Below are 13,509 nucleotides of genomic sequence, written 5' to 3' on the forward strand. Positions count from 1 at the left end.
GAAGTGCAACACGAGGACTTCCCAGGAGGTCACCCATCCTGGTACTACTCTCGCCCAGGCACGCTTGACTGCGGAGTTCTGATGGGATCCGGTGCATTAGTGCTGGTATGATCGCACCTGTCAAGTGCAGCGCGATCAATGCCTATATGGGTTTGCAAGTGGGCTTCAGTTTCAAATGGTTAAACACAAAATGGGTCTTGAGATATACAAGATGGACGAACAAGGTAAGACGATTTTTGTAAAATGCATTAAAAATAGGTAGAAATTGAATTTTTGTCTAATTTTTTTTGTGGGATCTTGTTTTAGTGTATATTTGATGGAGGAGTCCTCAGATTGAAGAGAATAGTGATAGATTTGGAGTTGCCAAAAATTATCGTGACTAAACTTCAAACGGTCATAACTTTTGATAGAGAAGTCGGATGGAGACGCGTTAAAAATGAAAGTTGTTCGAAACGTGGTAACGAATCTAGTTGCCAATTCCCGAAGGACAAGGACCCCCACAACTCGCAGTCACGAAAAAGGTGAACTCATCATGGTTTGATTGTATAGGCCAGGAGGAAGAACAGAACACAAAAAAGAAGTGCAACACGAGGACTTCCCAGGAGGTCACCCATCCTAGTACTACTCTCGCCCAAGCACGCTTGCCTGCGGAGTTCTGATGGGATCCGGTGCATTAGTGCTGGTATGATCGCACCTGTCAAGTGCAGCGCGATCAATGCCTATATGGGTTTGCAAGTGGGCTTCAGTTTCAAATGGTTAAACACAAAATGGGTCTTGAGATATACAAGATGGACGAACAAGGTAAGACGATTTTTGTAAAATGCATTAAAAATAGGTAGAAATTGAATTTTTGTCTAATTTTTTTTGTGGGATCTTGTTTTAGTGTATATTTGATGGAGGAGTCCTCAGATTGAAGAGAATAGTGATAGATTTGGAGTTGCCAAAAATTATCGTGACTAAACTTCAAACGGTCATAACTTTTGATAGAGAAGTCGGATGGAGACGCGTTAAAAATGAAAGTTGTGCGAAACGTGGTAACGAATCTAGTTGCCAATTCCCGAAGGACAAGGACCCCCACAACTCGCAGTCACGAAAAAGGTGAACTCATCATGGTTTGATTGTATAGGCCAGGAGGAAGAACAGAACACAAAAAAGAAGTGCAACACGAGGACTTCCCAGGAGGTCACCCATCCTAGTACTACTCTCGCCCAGGCACGCTTGACTGCGGAGTTCTGATGGGATCCGGTGCATTAGTGTTGGTATGATCGCACCTGTCAAGTGCAGCGCGATCAATGCCTATATGGGTTTGCAAGTGGGCTTCAGTTTCAAATGGTTAAACACAAAATGGGTCTTGAGATATACAAGATGGACGAACAAGGTAAGACGATTTTTGTAAAATGCATTAAAAATAGGTAGAAATTGAATTTTTGTCTAATTTTTTTTGTGGGATCTTGTTTTAGTGTATATTTGATGGAGGAGTCCTCAGATTGAAGAGAATAGTGATAGATTTGGAGTTGCCAAAAATTATCGTGACTAAACTTCAAACGGTCATAACTTTTGATAGAGAAGTCGGATGGAGACGCGTTAAAAATGAAAGTTGTTCGAAACGTGGTAACGAATCTAGTTGCCAATTCCCGAAGGACAAGGACCCCCACAACTCGCAGTCACGAAAAAGGTGAACTCATCATGGTTTGATTGTATAGGCCAGGAGGAAGAACAGAACACAAAAAAGAAGTGCAACACGAGGACTTCCCAGGAGGTCACCCATCCTAGTACTACTCTCGCCCAGGCACGCTTGACTGCGGAGTTCTGATGGGATCCGGTGCATTAGTGCTGGTATGATCGCACCTGTCAAGTGCAGCGCGATCAATGCCTATATGGGTTTGCAAGTGGGCTTCAGTTTCAAATGGTTAAACACAAAATGGGTCTTGAGATATACAAAATGGACGAACAAGGTAAGACGATTTTTGTAAAATGCATTAAAAATAGGTAGAAATTGAATTTTTGTCTAATTTTTTTTGTGGGATCTTGTTTTAGTGTATATTTGATGGAGGAGTCCTCAGATTGAACAGAATAGTGATAGATTTGGAGTTGCCAAAAATTATCGTGACTAAACTTCAAACGGTCATAACTTTTGATAGAGAAGTCGGATGGAGACGCGTTAAAAATGAAAGTTGTTCGAAACGTGGTAACGAATCTAGTTGCCAATTCCCGAAGGACAAGGACCCCCACAACTCGCAGTCACGAAAAAGGTGAACTCATCATGGTTTGATTGTATAGGCCAGGAGGAAGAACAGAACACAAAAAAGAAGTGCAACACGAGGACTTCCCAGGAGGTCACCCATCCTAGTACTACTCTCGCCCAGGCACACTTGACTGCGGAGTTCTGATGGGATCCGGTGCATTAGTGCTGGTATGATCGCACCTGTCAAGTGCAGCGCGATCAATGCCTATATGGGTTTGCAAGTGGGCTTCAGTTTCAAATGGTTAAACACAAAATGGGTCTTGAGATATACAAGATGGACGAACAAGGTAAGACGATTTTTGTAAAATGCATTAAAAATAGGTAGAAATTGAATTTTTGTCTAATTTTTTTTGTGGGATCTTGTTTTAGTGTATATTTGATGGAGGAGTCCTCAGATTGAACAGAATAGTGATAGATTTGGAGTTGCCAAAAATTATCGTGACTAAACTTCAAACGGTCATAACTTTTGATAGAGAAGTCGGATGGAGACGCGTTAAAAATGAAAGTTGTTCGAAACGTGGTAACGAATCTAGTTGCCAATTCCCGAAGGACAAGGACCCCCACAACTCGCAGTCACGAAAAAGGTGAACTCATCATGGTTTGATTGTATAGGCCAGGAGGAAGAACAGAACACAAAAAAGAAGTGCAACACGAGGACTTCCCAAGAGGTCACCCATCCTAGTACTACTCTCGCCCAAGCGCGCTTGACTGCGGAGTTCTGATGGGATCCGGTGCATTAGTGCTGGTATGATCGCACCTGTCAAGTGCAGCGCGATCAATGCCTATATGGGTTTGCAAGTGGGCTTCAGTTTCAAATGGTTAAACACAAAATGGGTCTTGAGATATACAAGATGGACGAACAAGGTAAGACGATTTTTGTAAAATGCATTAAAAATAGGTAGAAATTGAATTTTTGTCTAATTTTTTTTGTGGGATCTTGTTTTAGTGTATATTTCATGGAGGAGTCCTCAGATTGAAGAGAATAGTGATAGATTTGGAGTTGCCAAAAATTATCGTGACTAAACTTCAAACGGTCATAACTTTTGATAGAGAAGTCGGATGGAGACGCGTTAAAAATGAAAGTTGTTCGAAACGTGGTAACGAATCTAGTTGCCAATTCCCGAAGGACAAGGACCCCCACAACTCGCAGTCACGAAAAAGGTGAACTCATCATGGTTTGATTGTATAGGCCAGGAGGAAGAACAGAACACAAAAAAGAAGTGCAACACGAGGACTTCCCAGGAGGTCACCCATCCTAGTACTACTCTCGCCCAAGCACGCTTAACTGCGGAGTTCTAATGGGATCCGGTGCATTAGTGCTGGTATGATCGCACCTGTCAAGTGCAGCGCGATCAATGCCTATATGGGTTTGCAAGTGGGCTTCAGTTTCAAATGGTTAAACACAAAATGGGTCTTGAGATATACAAGATGGACGAACAAGGTAAGACGATTTTTGTAAAATGCATTAAAAATAGGTAGAAATTGAATTTTTGTCTAATTTTTTTTGTGGGATCTTGTTTTAGTGTATATTTGATGGAGGAGTCCTCAGATTGAACAGAATAGTGATAGATTTGGAGTTGCCAAAAATTATCGTGACTAAACTTCAAACGGTCATAACTTTTGATAGAGAAGTCGGATGGAGACGCGTTAAAAATGAAAGTTGTTCAAAACGTGGTAACGAATCTAGTTGCCAATTCCCGAAGGACAAGGACCCCCACAACTCGCAGTCACGAAAAAGGTGAACTCATCATGGTTTGATTGTATAGGCCAGGAGGAAGAACAGAACACAAAAAAGAAGTGCAACACGAGGACTTCCCAGGAGGTCACCCATCCTAGTACTACTCTCGCCCAAGCACGCTTATCTGCGGAGTTCTGATGGGATCCGGTGCATTAGTGCTGGTATGATCGCACCTGTGAAGTGCAGCGCGATCAATGCCTATATGGGTTTGCAAGTGGGCTTCAGTTTCAAATGGTTAAACACAAAATGGGTCTTGAGATATACAAGATGGACGAACAAGGTAAGACGATTTTTGTAAAATGCATTAAAAATAGGTAGAAATTGAATTTTTGTCTAATTTTTTTTGTGGGATCTTGTTTTAGTGTATATTTGATGGAGGAGTCCTCAGATTGAACAGAATAGTGATAGATTTGGAGTTGCCAAAAATTATCGTGACTAAACTTCAAACGGTCATAACTTTTGATAGAGAAGTCGGATGGAGACGCGTTAAAAATGAAAGTTGTTCGAAACGTGGTAACGAATCTAGTTGCCAATTCCCGAAGGACAAGGACCCCCACAACTCGCAGTCACGAAAAAGGTGAACTCATCATGGTTTGATTGTATAGGCCAGGAGGAAGAACAGAACACAAAAAAGAAGTGCAACACGAGGACTTCCCAGGAGGTCACCCATCCTAGTACTACTCTCGCCCAAGCGCGCTTAGCTGCGGAGTTCTGATGGGATCCGGTGCATTAGTGCTGGTATGATCGCACCTGTCAAGTGCAGCGCGATCAATGCCTATATGGGTTTGCAAGTGGGCTTCAGTTTCAAATGGTTAAACACAAAATGGGTCTTGAGATATACAAGATGGACGAACAAGGTAAGACGATTTTTGTAAAATGCATTAAAAATAGGTAGAAATTGAATTTTTGTCTAATTTTTTTTGTGGGATCTTGTTTTAGTGTATATTTGATGGAGGAGTCCTCAGATTGAAGAGAATAGTGATAGATTTGGAGTTGCCAAAAATTATCGTGACTAAACTTCAAACGGTCATAACTTTTGATAGAGAAGTCGGATGGAGACGCGTTAAAAATGAAAGTTGTTCGAAACGTGGTAACGAATCTAGTTGCCAATTCCCGAAGGACAAGGACCCCCACAACTCGCAGTCACGAAAAAGGTGAACTCATCATGGTTTGATTGTATAGGCCAGGAGGAAGAACAGAACACAAAAAAGAAGTGCAACACGAGGACTTCCCAGGAGGTCACCCATCCTAGTACTACTCTCGCCCAAGCACGCTTGACTGCGGAGTTCTGATGGGATCCGGTGCATTAGTGCTGGTATGATCGCACCTGTCAAGTGCAGCGCGATCAATGCCTATATGGGTTTGCAAGTGGGTTTCAGTTTCAAATGGTTAAACACAAAATGGGTCTTGAGATATACAAGATGGACGAACAAGGTAAGACGATTTTTGTAAAATGCATTAAAAATAGGTAGAAATTGAATTTTTGTCTAATTTTTTTTGTGGGATCTTGTTTTAGTGTATATTTGATGGAGGAGTCCTCAGATTGAAGAGAATAGTGATAGATTTGGAGTTGCCAAAAATTATCGTGACTAAACTTCAAACGGTCATAACTTTTGATAGAGAAGTCGGATGGAGACGCGTTAAAAATGAAAGTTGTTCGAAACGTGGTAACGAATCTAGTTGCCAATTCCCGAAGGACAAGGACCCCCACAACTCGCAGTCACGAAAAAGGTGAACTCATCATGGTTTGATTGTATAGGCCAGGAGGAAGAACAGAACACAAAAAAGAAGTGCAACACGAGGACTTCCCAGGAGGTCACCCATCCTAGTACTACTCTCGCCCAAGCACGCTTAGTTGCGGAGTTCTGATGGGATCCGGTGCATTAGTGCTGGTATGATTGCACCTGTCAAGTGCAGCGCGATCAATGCCTATATGGGTTTGCAAGTGGGCTTCAGTTTCAAATGTTTAAACACAAAATGGGTCTTGAGATATACAAGATGGACGAACAAGGTAAGACGATTTTTGTAAAATGCATTAAAAATAGGTAGAAATTGAATTTTTGTCTAATTTTTTTTGTGGGATCTTGTTTTAGTGTATATTTGATGGAGGAGTCCTCAGATTGAAGAGAATAGTGATAGATTTGGAGTTGCCAAAAATTATCGTGACTAAACTTCAAACGGTCATAACTTTTGATAGAGAAGTCGGATGGAGACGCGTTAAAAATGAAAGTTGTTCGAAACGTGGTAACGAATCTAGTTGCCAATTCCCGAAGGACAAGGACCCCCACAACTCGCAGTCACGAAAAAGGTGAACTCATCATGGTTTGATTGTATAGGCCAGGAGGAAGAACAGAACACAAAAAAGAAGTACAACACGAGGACTTCCCAGGAGGTCACCCATCCTAGTACTACTCTCGCCCAAGCACGCTTATCTGCGGAGTTCTGATGGGATCCGGTGCATTAGTGCTGGTATGATCGCACCTGTCAAGTGCAGCGCGATCAATGCCTATATGGGTTTGCAAGTGGGCTTCAGTTTCAAATGGTTAAACACAAAATGGGTCTTGAGATATACAAGATGGACGAACAAGGTAAGACGATTTTTGTAAAATGCATTAAAAATAGGTAGAAATTGAATTTTTGTCTAATTTTTTTTGTGGGATCTTGTTTTAGTGTATATTTGATGGAGGAGTCCTCAGATTGAAGAGAATAGTGATAGATTTGGAGTTGCCAAAAATTATCGTGACTAAACTTCAAACGGTCATAACTTTTGATAGAGAAGTCGGATGGAGACGCGTTAAAAATGAAAGTTGTTCGAAACGTGGTAACGAATCTAGTTGCCAATTCCCGAAGGACAAGGACCCCCACAACTCGCAGTCACGAAAAAGGTGAACTCATCATGGTTTGATTGTATAGGCCAGGAGGAAGAACAGAACACAAGAAAGAAGTGCAACACGAGGACTTCCCAGGAGGTGACCCATCCTAGTACTACTCTCGCCCAAGCACGCTTAACTGCGGAGTTCTGATGGGATCCGGTGCATTAGTGCTGGTATGATCGCACCTGTCAAGTGCAGCGCGATCAATGCCTATATGGGTTTGCAAGTGGGCTTCAGTTTCAAATGGTTAAACACAAAATGGGTCTTGAGATATACAAGATGGACGAACAAGGTAAGACGATTTTTGTAAAATGCATTAAAAATAGGTAGAAATTGAATTTTTGTCTAATTTTTTTTGTGGGATCTTGTTTTAGTGTATATTTGATGGAGGAGTCCTCAGATTGAAGAGAATAGTGATAGATTTGGAGTTGCCAAAAATTATCGTGACTAAACTTCAAACGGTCATAACTTTTGATAGAGAAGTCGGATGGAGACGCGTTAAAAATGAAAGTTGTTCGAAACGTGGTAACGAATCTAGTTGCCAATTCCCGAAGGACAAGGACTCCCACAACTCGCAGTCACGAAAAAGGTGAACTCATCATGGTTTGATTGTATAGGCCAGGAGGAAGAACAGAACACAAAAAAGAAGTGCAACACGAGGACTTCCCAGGATGTCACCCATCCTAGTACTACTCTCGCCCAAGCACGCTTACCTGCGGAGTTCTGATGGGATCCGGTGCATTAGTGCTGGTATGATCGCACCTGTCAAGTGCAGCGCGATCAATGCCTATATGGGTTTGCAAGTGGGCTTCAGTTTCAAATGGTTAAACACAAAATGGGTCTTGAGATATACAAGATGGACGAACAAGGTAAGACGATTTTTGTAAAATGCATTAAAAATAGGTAGAAATTGAATTTTTGTCTAATTTTTTTTGTGGGATCTTGTTTTAGTGTATATTTGATGGAGGAGTCCTCAGATTGAAGAGAATAGTGATAGATTTGGAGTTGCCAAAAATTATCGTGACTAAACTTCAAACGATCATAACTTTTGATAGAGAAGTCGGATGGAGACGCGTTAAAAATGAAAGTTGTTCGAAACGTGGTAACGAATCTAGGTGCCAATTCCCGAAGGACAAGGACCCCCACAACTCGCAGTCACGAAAAAGGTGAACTCATCATGGTTTGATTGTATAGGCCAGGAGGAAGAACAGAACACAAAAAAGAAGTGCAACACGAGGACTTCCCAGGAGGTCACCCATCCTAGTACTACTCTCGCCCAAGCACGCTTGACTGCGGAGTTCTGATGGGATCCGGTGCATTAGTGCTGGTATGATCGCACCTGTCAAGTGCAGCGCGATCAATGCCTATATGGGTTTGCAAGTGGGCTTCAGTTTCAAATGGTTAAACACAAAATGGGTCTTGAGATATACAAGATGGACGAACAAGGTAAGACTATTTTTGTAAAATGCATTAAAAATAGGTAGAAATTGAATTTTTGTCTAATTTTTTTTGTGGGATCTTGTTTTAGTGTATATTTGATGGAGGAGTCCTCAGATTGAAGAGAATAGTGATAGATTTGGAGTTGCCAAAAATTATCGTGACTAAACTTCAAACGGTCATAACTTTTGATAGAGAAGTCGGATGGAGACGCGTTAAAAATGAAAGTTGTTCGAAACGTGGTAACGAATCTAGTTGCCAATTCCCGAAGGACAAGGACCCCCACAACTCGCAGTCACGAAAAAGGTGAACTCATCATGGTTTGATTGTATAGGCCAGGAGGAAGAACAGAACACAAAAAAGAAGTGCAACACGAGGACTTCCCAGGAGGTCACCCATCCTAGTACTACTCTCGCCCAAGCACGCTTGACTGCGGAGTTCTGATGGGATCCGGTGCATTAGTGCTGGTATGATCGCACCTGTCAAGTGCAGCGCGATCAATGCCTATATGGGTTTGCAAGTGGGCTTCAGTTTCAAATGGTTAAACACAAAATGGGTCTTGAGATATACAAGATGGACGAACAAGGTAAGACGATTTTTGTAAAATGCATTAAAAATAGGTAGAAATTGAATTTTTGTCTAATTTTTTTTGTGGGATCTTGTTTTAGTGTATATTTGATGGAGGAGTCCTCAGATTGAAGAGAATAGTGATAGATTTGGAGTTGCCAAAAATTATCGTGACTAAACTTCAAACGGTCATAACTTTTGATAGAGAAGTCGGATGGAGTCGCGTTAAAAATGAAAGTTGTTCGAAACGTGGTAACGAATCTAGTTGCCAATTCCCGAAGGACAAGGACTCCCACAACTCGCAGTCACGAAAAAGGTGAACTCATCATGGTTTGATTGTATAGGCCAGGAGGAAGAACAGAACACAAAAAAGAAGTGCAACACGAGGACTTCCCAGGATGTCACCCATCCTAGTACTACTCTCGCCCAAGCACGCTTGACTGCGGAGTTCTGATGGGATCCGGTGCATTAGTGCTGGTATGATCGCACCTGTCAAGTGCAGCGCGATCAATGCCTATATGGGTTTGCAAGTGGGCTTCAGTTTCAAATGGTTAAACACAAAATGGGTCTTGAGATATACAAGATGGACGAACAAGGTAAGACGATTTTTGTAAAATGCATTAAAAATAGGTAGAAATTGAATTTTTGTCTAATTTTTTTTGTGGGATCTTGTTTTAGTGTATATTTGATGGAGGAGTCCTCAGATTGAAGAGAATAGTGATAGATTTGGAGTTGCCAAAAATTATCGTGACTAAACTTCAAACGGTCATAACTTTTGATAGAGAAGTCGGATGGAGTCGCGTTAAAAATGAAAGTTGTTCGAAACGTGGTAACGAATCTAGTTGCCAATTCCCGAAGGACAAGGACCCCCACAACTCGCTGTCACGAAAAAGGTGAACTCATCATGGTTTGATTGTTTAGGCCAGGAGGAAGAACAGAACACAAAAAAGAAGTGCAACACGAGAACTTCCCAGGAGGTCACCCATCCTAGTACTACTCTCGCCCAAGCACGCTTGACTGCGGAGTTCTGATGGGATCCGGTGCATTAGTGCTGGTATGATCGCACCTGTCAAGTGCAGCGCGATCAATGCCTATATGGGTTTGCAAGTGGGCTTCAGTTTCAAATGGTTAAACACAAAATGGGTCTTGAGATATACAAGATGGACGAACAAGGTAAGACGATTTTTGTAAAATGCATTAAAAATAGGTAGAAATTGAATTTTTGTCTAATTTTTTTTGTGGGATCTTGTTTTAGTGTATATTTGATGGAGGAGTCCTCAGATTGAAGAGAATAGTGATAGATTTGGAGTTGCCAAAAATTATCGTGACTAAACTTCAAACGATCATAACTTTTGATAGAGAAGTCGGATGGAGACGCGTTAAAAATGAAAGTTGTTCGAAACGTGGTAACGAATCTAGGTGCCAATTCCCGAAGGACAAGGACCCCCACAACTCGCAGTCACGAAAAAGGTGAACTCATCATGGTTTGATTGTATAGGCCAGGAGGAAGAACAGAACACAAAAAAGAAGTGCAACACGAGGACTTCCCAGGAGGTCACCCATCCTAGTACTACTCTCGCCCAAGCACGCTTCACTGCGGAGTTCTGATGGGATCCGGTGCATTAATGCTGGTATGATCGCACCTGTCAAGTGCAGCGCGATCAATGCCTATATGGGTTTGCAAGTGGGCTTCAGTTTCAAATGGTTAAACACAAAATGGGTCTTGAGATATACAAGATGGACGAACAAGGTAAGACGATTTTTGTAAAATGCATTAAAAATAGGTAGAAATTGAATTTTTGTCTAATTTTTTTTGTGGGATCTTGTTTTAGTGTATATTTGATGGAGGAGTCCTCAGATTGAAGAGAATAGTGATAGATTTGGAGTTGCCAAAAATTATCGTGACTAAACTTCAAACGGTCATAACTTTTGATAGAGAAGTCGGATGGAGACGCGTTAAAAATGAAAGTTGTTCGAAACGTGGTAACGAATCTAGTTGCCAATTCCCGAAGGACAAGGACCCCCACAACTCGCAGTCACGAAAAAGGTGAACTCATCATGGTTTGATTGTATAGGCCAGGAGGAAGAACAGAACACAAGAAAGAAGTGCAACACGAGGACTTCCCAGGAGGTGACCCATCCTAGTACTACTCTCGCCCAAGCACGCTTAACTGCGGAGTTCTGATGGGATCCGGTGCATTAGTGCTGGTATGATCGCACCTGTCAAGTGCAGCGCGATCAATGCCTATATGGGTTTGCAAGTGGGCTTCAGTTTCAAATGGTTAAACACAAAATGGGTCTTGAGATATACAAGATGGACGAACAAGGTAAGACGATTTTTGTAAAATGCATTAAAAATAGGTAGAAATTGAATTTTTGTCTAATTTTTTTTGTGGGATCTTGTTTTAGTGTATATTTGATGGAGGAGTCCTCAGATTGAAGAGAATAGTGATAGATTTGGAGTTGCCAAAAATTATCGTGACTAAACTTCAAACGGTCATAACTTTTGATAGAGAAGTCGGATGGAGACGCGTTAAAAATGAAAGTTGTTCGAAACGTGGTAACGAATCTAGTTGCCAATTCCCGAAGGACAAGGACTCCCACAACTCGCAGTCACGAAAAAGGTGAACTCATCATGGTTTGATTGTATAGGCCAGGAGGAAGAACAGAACACAAAAAAGAAGTGCAACACGAGGACTTCCCAGGATGTCACCCATCCTAGTACTACTCTCGCCCAAGCACGCTTACCTGCGGAGTTCTGATGGGATCCGGTGCATTAGTGCTGGTATGATCGCACCTGTCAAGTGCAGCGCGATCAATGCCTATATGGGTTTGCAAGTGGGCTTCAGTTTCAAATGGTTAAACACAAAATGGGTCTTGAGATATACAAGATGGACGAACAAGGTAAGACGATTTTTGTAAAATGCATTAAAAATAGGTAGAAATTGAATTTTTGTCTAATTTTTTTTGTGGGATCTTGTTTTAGTGTATATTTGATGGAGGAGTCCTCAGATTGAAGAGAATAGTGATAGATTTGGAGTTGCCAAAAATTATCGTGACTAAACTTCAAACGATCATAACTTTTGATAGAGAAGTCGGATGGAGACGCGTTAAAAATGAAAGTTGTTCGAAACGTGGTAACGAATCTAGGTGCCAATTCCCGAAGGACAAGGACCCCCACAACTCGCAGTCACGAAAAAGGTGAACTCATCATGGTTTGATTGTATAGGCCAGGAGGAAGAACAGAACACAAAAAAGAAGTGCAACACGAGGACTTCCCAGGAGGTCACCCATCCTAGTACTACTCTCGCCCAAGCACGCTTGACTGCGGAGTTCTGATGGGATCCGGTGCATTAGTGCTGGTATGATCGCACCTGTCAAGTGCAGCGCGATCAATGCCTATATGGGTTTGCAAGTGGGCTTCAGTTTCAAATGGTTAAACACAAAATGGGTCTTGAGATATACAAGATGGACGAACAAGGTAAGACTATTTTTGTAAAATGCATTAAAAATAGGTAGAAATTGAATTTTTGTCTAATTTTTTTTGTGGGATCTTGTTTTAGTGTATATTTGATGGAGGAGTCCTCAGATTGAAGAGAATAGTGATAGATTTGGAGTTGCCAAAAATTATCGTGACTAAACTTCAAACGGTCATAACTTTTGATAGAGAAGTCGGATGGAGACGCGTTAAAAATGAAAGTTGTTCGAAACGTGGTAACGAATCTAGTTGCCAATTCCCGAAGGACAAGGACCCCCACAACTCGCAGTCACGAAAAAGGTGAACTCATCATGGTTTGATTGTATAGGCCAGGAGGAAGAACAGAACACAAAAAAGAAGTGCAACACGAGGACTTCCCAGGAGGTCACCCATCCTAGTACTACTCTCGCCCAAGCACGCTTGACTGCGGAGTTCTGATGGGATCCGGTGCATTAGTGCTGGTATGATCGCACCTGTCAAGTGCAGCGCGATCAATGCCTATATGGGTTTGCAAGTGGGCTTCAGTTTCAAATGGTTAAACACAAAATGGGTCTTGAGATATACAAGATGGACGAACAAGGTAAGACGATTTTTGTAAAATGCATTAAAAATAGGTAGAAATTGAATTTTTGTCTAATTTTTTTTGTGGGATCTTGTTTTAGTGTATATTTGATGGAGGAGTCCTCAGATTGAAGAGAATAGTGATAGATTTGGAGTTGCCAAAAATTATCGTGACTAAACTTCAAACGGTCATAACTTTTGATAGAGAAGTCGGATGGAGTCGCGTTAAAAATGAAAGTTGTTCGAAACGTGGTAACGAATCTAGTTGCCAATTCCCGAAGGACAAGGACCCCCACAACTCGCTGTCACGAAAAAGGTGAACTCATCATGGTTTGATTGTTTAGGCCAGGAGGAAGAACAGAACACAAAAAAGAAGTGCAACACGAGAACTTCCCAGGAGGTCACCCATCCTAGTACTACTCTCGCCCAAGCACGCTTGACTGCGGAGTTCTGATGGGATCCGGTGCATTAGTGCTGGTATGATCGCACCTGTCAAGTGCAGCGCGATCAATGCCTATATGGGTTTGCAAGTGGGCTTCAGTTTCAAATGGTTAAACACAAAATGGGTCTTGAGATACAAGATGGACGAACAAGGTAAGACGATTTCTGT

The 13,509-nt window shown here is 41.8% G+C and overlaps 24 non-coding genes across 24 annotated transcripts; all 24 read right to left on the reverse strand.

Annotated features, from left to right (window-relative positions):
- Nucleotides 1-119, reverse strand: LOC150026836 (5S ribosomal RNA). The gene has a single exon (XR_016521916.1). It is a non-coding gene; the product is annotated as a 5S ribosomal RNA (ribosomal RNA).
- A 458-nt stretch (nucleotides 120-577) lies between these two features.
- On the reverse strand, nucleotides 578-696 carry LOC150026837 (5S ribosomal RNA). Its single transcript, XR_016522043.1, has one exon. It is a non-coding gene; the product is annotated as a 5S ribosomal RNA (ribosomal RNA).
- Nucleotides 697-1,154: 458 nt separating this feature from the next.
- Nucleotides 1,155-1,273, reverse strand: LOC150026838 (5S ribosomal RNA). The gene has a single exon (XR_016522111.1). It is a non-coding gene; the product is annotated as a 5S ribosomal RNA (ribosomal RNA).
- A 458-nt stretch (nucleotides 1,274-1,731) lies between these two features.
- LOC150026839 (5S ribosomal RNA) lies at nucleotides 1,732-1,850 on the reverse strand. Its single transcript, XR_016522765.1, has one exon. It is a non-coding gene; the product is annotated as a 5S ribosomal RNA (ribosomal RNA).
- A 458-nt stretch (nucleotides 1,851-2,308) lies between these two features.
- Nucleotides 2,309-2,427, reverse strand: LOC150026840 (5S ribosomal RNA). Its single transcript, XR_016521983.1, has one exon. It is a non-coding gene; the product is annotated as a 5S ribosomal RNA (ribosomal RNA).
- A 458-nt stretch (nucleotides 2,428-2,885) lies between these two features.
- On the reverse strand, nucleotides 2,886-3,004 carry LOC150026841 (5S ribosomal RNA). The gene has a single exon (XR_016522087.1). It is a non-coding gene; the product is annotated as a 5S ribosomal RNA (ribosomal RNA).
- A 458-nt stretch (nucleotides 3,005-3,462) lies between these two features.
- On the reverse strand, nucleotides 3,463-3,581 carry LOC150026842 (5S ribosomal RNA). The gene has a single exon (XR_016522580.1). It is a non-coding gene; the product is annotated as a 5S ribosomal RNA (ribosomal RNA).
- A 458-nt stretch (nucleotides 3,582-4,039) lies between these two features.
- Nucleotides 4,040-4,158, reverse strand: LOC150026843 (5S ribosomal RNA). Its single transcript, XR_016522799.1, has one exon. It is a non-coding gene; the product is annotated as a 5S ribosomal RNA (ribosomal RNA).
- Nucleotides 4,159-4,616: 458 nt separating this feature from the next.
- On the reverse strand, nucleotides 4,617-4,735 carry LOC150026844 (5S ribosomal RNA). Its single transcript, XR_016521954.1, has one exon. It is a non-coding gene; the product is annotated as a 5S ribosomal RNA (ribosomal RNA).
- Nucleotides 4,736-5,193: 458 nt separating this feature from the next.
- LOC150026845 (5S ribosomal RNA) lies at nucleotides 5,194-5,312 on the reverse strand. Its single transcript, XR_016522645.1, has one exon. It is a non-coding gene; the product is annotated as a 5S ribosomal RNA (ribosomal RNA).
- Nucleotides 5,313-5,770: 458 nt separating this feature from the next.
- LOC150026846 (5S ribosomal RNA) lies at nucleotides 5,771-5,889 on the reverse strand. The gene has a single exon (XR_016522066.1). It is a non-coding gene; the product is annotated as a 5S ribosomal RNA (ribosomal RNA).
- Nucleotides 5,890-6,347: 458 nt separating this feature from the next.
- On the reverse strand, nucleotides 6,348-6,466 carry LOC150026847 (5S ribosomal RNA). The gene has a single exon (XR_016522082.1). It is a non-coding gene; the product is annotated as a 5S ribosomal RNA (ribosomal RNA).
- A 458-nt stretch (nucleotides 6,467-6,924) lies between these two features.
- LOC150026848 (5S ribosomal RNA) lies at nucleotides 6,925-7,043 on the reverse strand. Its single transcript, XR_016522621.1, has one exon. It is a non-coding gene; the product is annotated as a 5S ribosomal RNA (ribosomal RNA).
- A 458-nt stretch (nucleotides 7,044-7,501) lies between these two features.
- Nucleotides 7,502-7,620, reverse strand: LOC150026849 (5S ribosomal RNA). The gene has a single exon (XR_016522215.1). It is a non-coding gene; the product is annotated as a 5S ribosomal RNA (ribosomal RNA).
- Nucleotides 7,621-8,078: 458 nt separating this feature from the next.
- Nucleotides 8,079-8,197, reverse strand: LOC150026850 (5S ribosomal RNA). Its single transcript, XR_016522646.1, has one exon. It is a non-coding gene; the product is annotated as a 5S ribosomal RNA (ribosomal RNA).
- Nucleotides 8,198-8,655: 458 nt separating this feature from the next.
- Nucleotides 8,656-8,774, reverse strand: LOC150026851 (5S ribosomal RNA). Its single transcript, XR_016522647.1, has one exon. It is a non-coding gene; the product is annotated as a 5S ribosomal RNA (ribosomal RNA).
- Nucleotides 8,775-9,232: 458 nt separating this feature from the next.
- On the reverse strand, nucleotides 9,233-9,351 carry LOC150026852 (5S ribosomal RNA). Its single transcript, XR_016522191.1, has one exon. It is a non-coding gene; the product is annotated as a 5S ribosomal RNA (ribosomal RNA).
- Nucleotides 9,352-9,809: 458 nt separating this feature from the next.
- Nucleotides 9,810-9,928, reverse strand: LOC150026853 (5S ribosomal RNA). Its single transcript, XR_016522573.1, has one exon. It is a non-coding gene; the product is annotated as a 5S ribosomal RNA (ribosomal RNA).
- Nucleotides 9,929-10,386: 458 nt separating this feature from the next.
- On the reverse strand, nucleotides 10,387-10,505 carry LOC150026854 (5S ribosomal RNA). The gene has a single exon (XR_016521920.1). It is a non-coding gene; the product is annotated as a 5S ribosomal RNA (ribosomal RNA).
- Nucleotides 10,506-10,963: 458 nt separating this feature from the next.
- Nucleotides 10,964-11,082, reverse strand: LOC150026855 (5S ribosomal RNA). Its single transcript, XR_016522622.1, has one exon. It is a non-coding gene; the product is annotated as a 5S ribosomal RNA (ribosomal RNA).
- Nucleotides 11,083-11,540: 458 nt separating this feature from the next.
- Nucleotides 11,541-11,659, reverse strand: LOC150026856 (5S ribosomal RNA). The gene has a single exon (XR_016522216.1). It is a non-coding gene; the product is annotated as a 5S ribosomal RNA (ribosomal RNA).
- Nucleotides 11,660-12,117: 458 nt separating this feature from the next.
- Nucleotides 12,118-12,236, reverse strand: LOC150026857 (5S ribosomal RNA). The gene has a single exon (XR_016522648.1). It is a non-coding gene; the product is annotated as a 5S ribosomal RNA (ribosomal RNA).
- A 458-nt stretch (nucleotides 12,237-12,694) lies between these two features.
- On the reverse strand, nucleotides 12,695-12,813 carry LOC150026858 (5S ribosomal RNA). Its single transcript, XR_016522649.1, has one exon. It is a non-coding gene; the product is annotated as a 5S ribosomal RNA (ribosomal RNA).
- A 458-nt stretch (nucleotides 12,814-13,271) lies between these two features.
- On the reverse strand, nucleotides 13,272-13,390 carry LOC150026859 (5S ribosomal RNA). Its single transcript, XR_016522574.1, has one exon. It is a non-coding gene; the product is annotated as a 5S ribosomal RNA (ribosomal RNA).
- Between the last annotated feature and the right edge of the window lie 119 nt (nucleotides 13,391-13,509).

Source organism: Phaseolus vulgaris, chromosome 6 (genome assembly GCF_051622355.1).
Source record: "Phaseolus vulgaris cultivar YP4 chromosome 6, ASM5162235v1, whole genome shotgun sequence".
Lineage (NCBI taxonomy): Eukaryota > Viridiplantae > Streptophyta > Magnoliopsida > Fabales > Fabaceae > Phaseolus > Phaseolus vulgaris.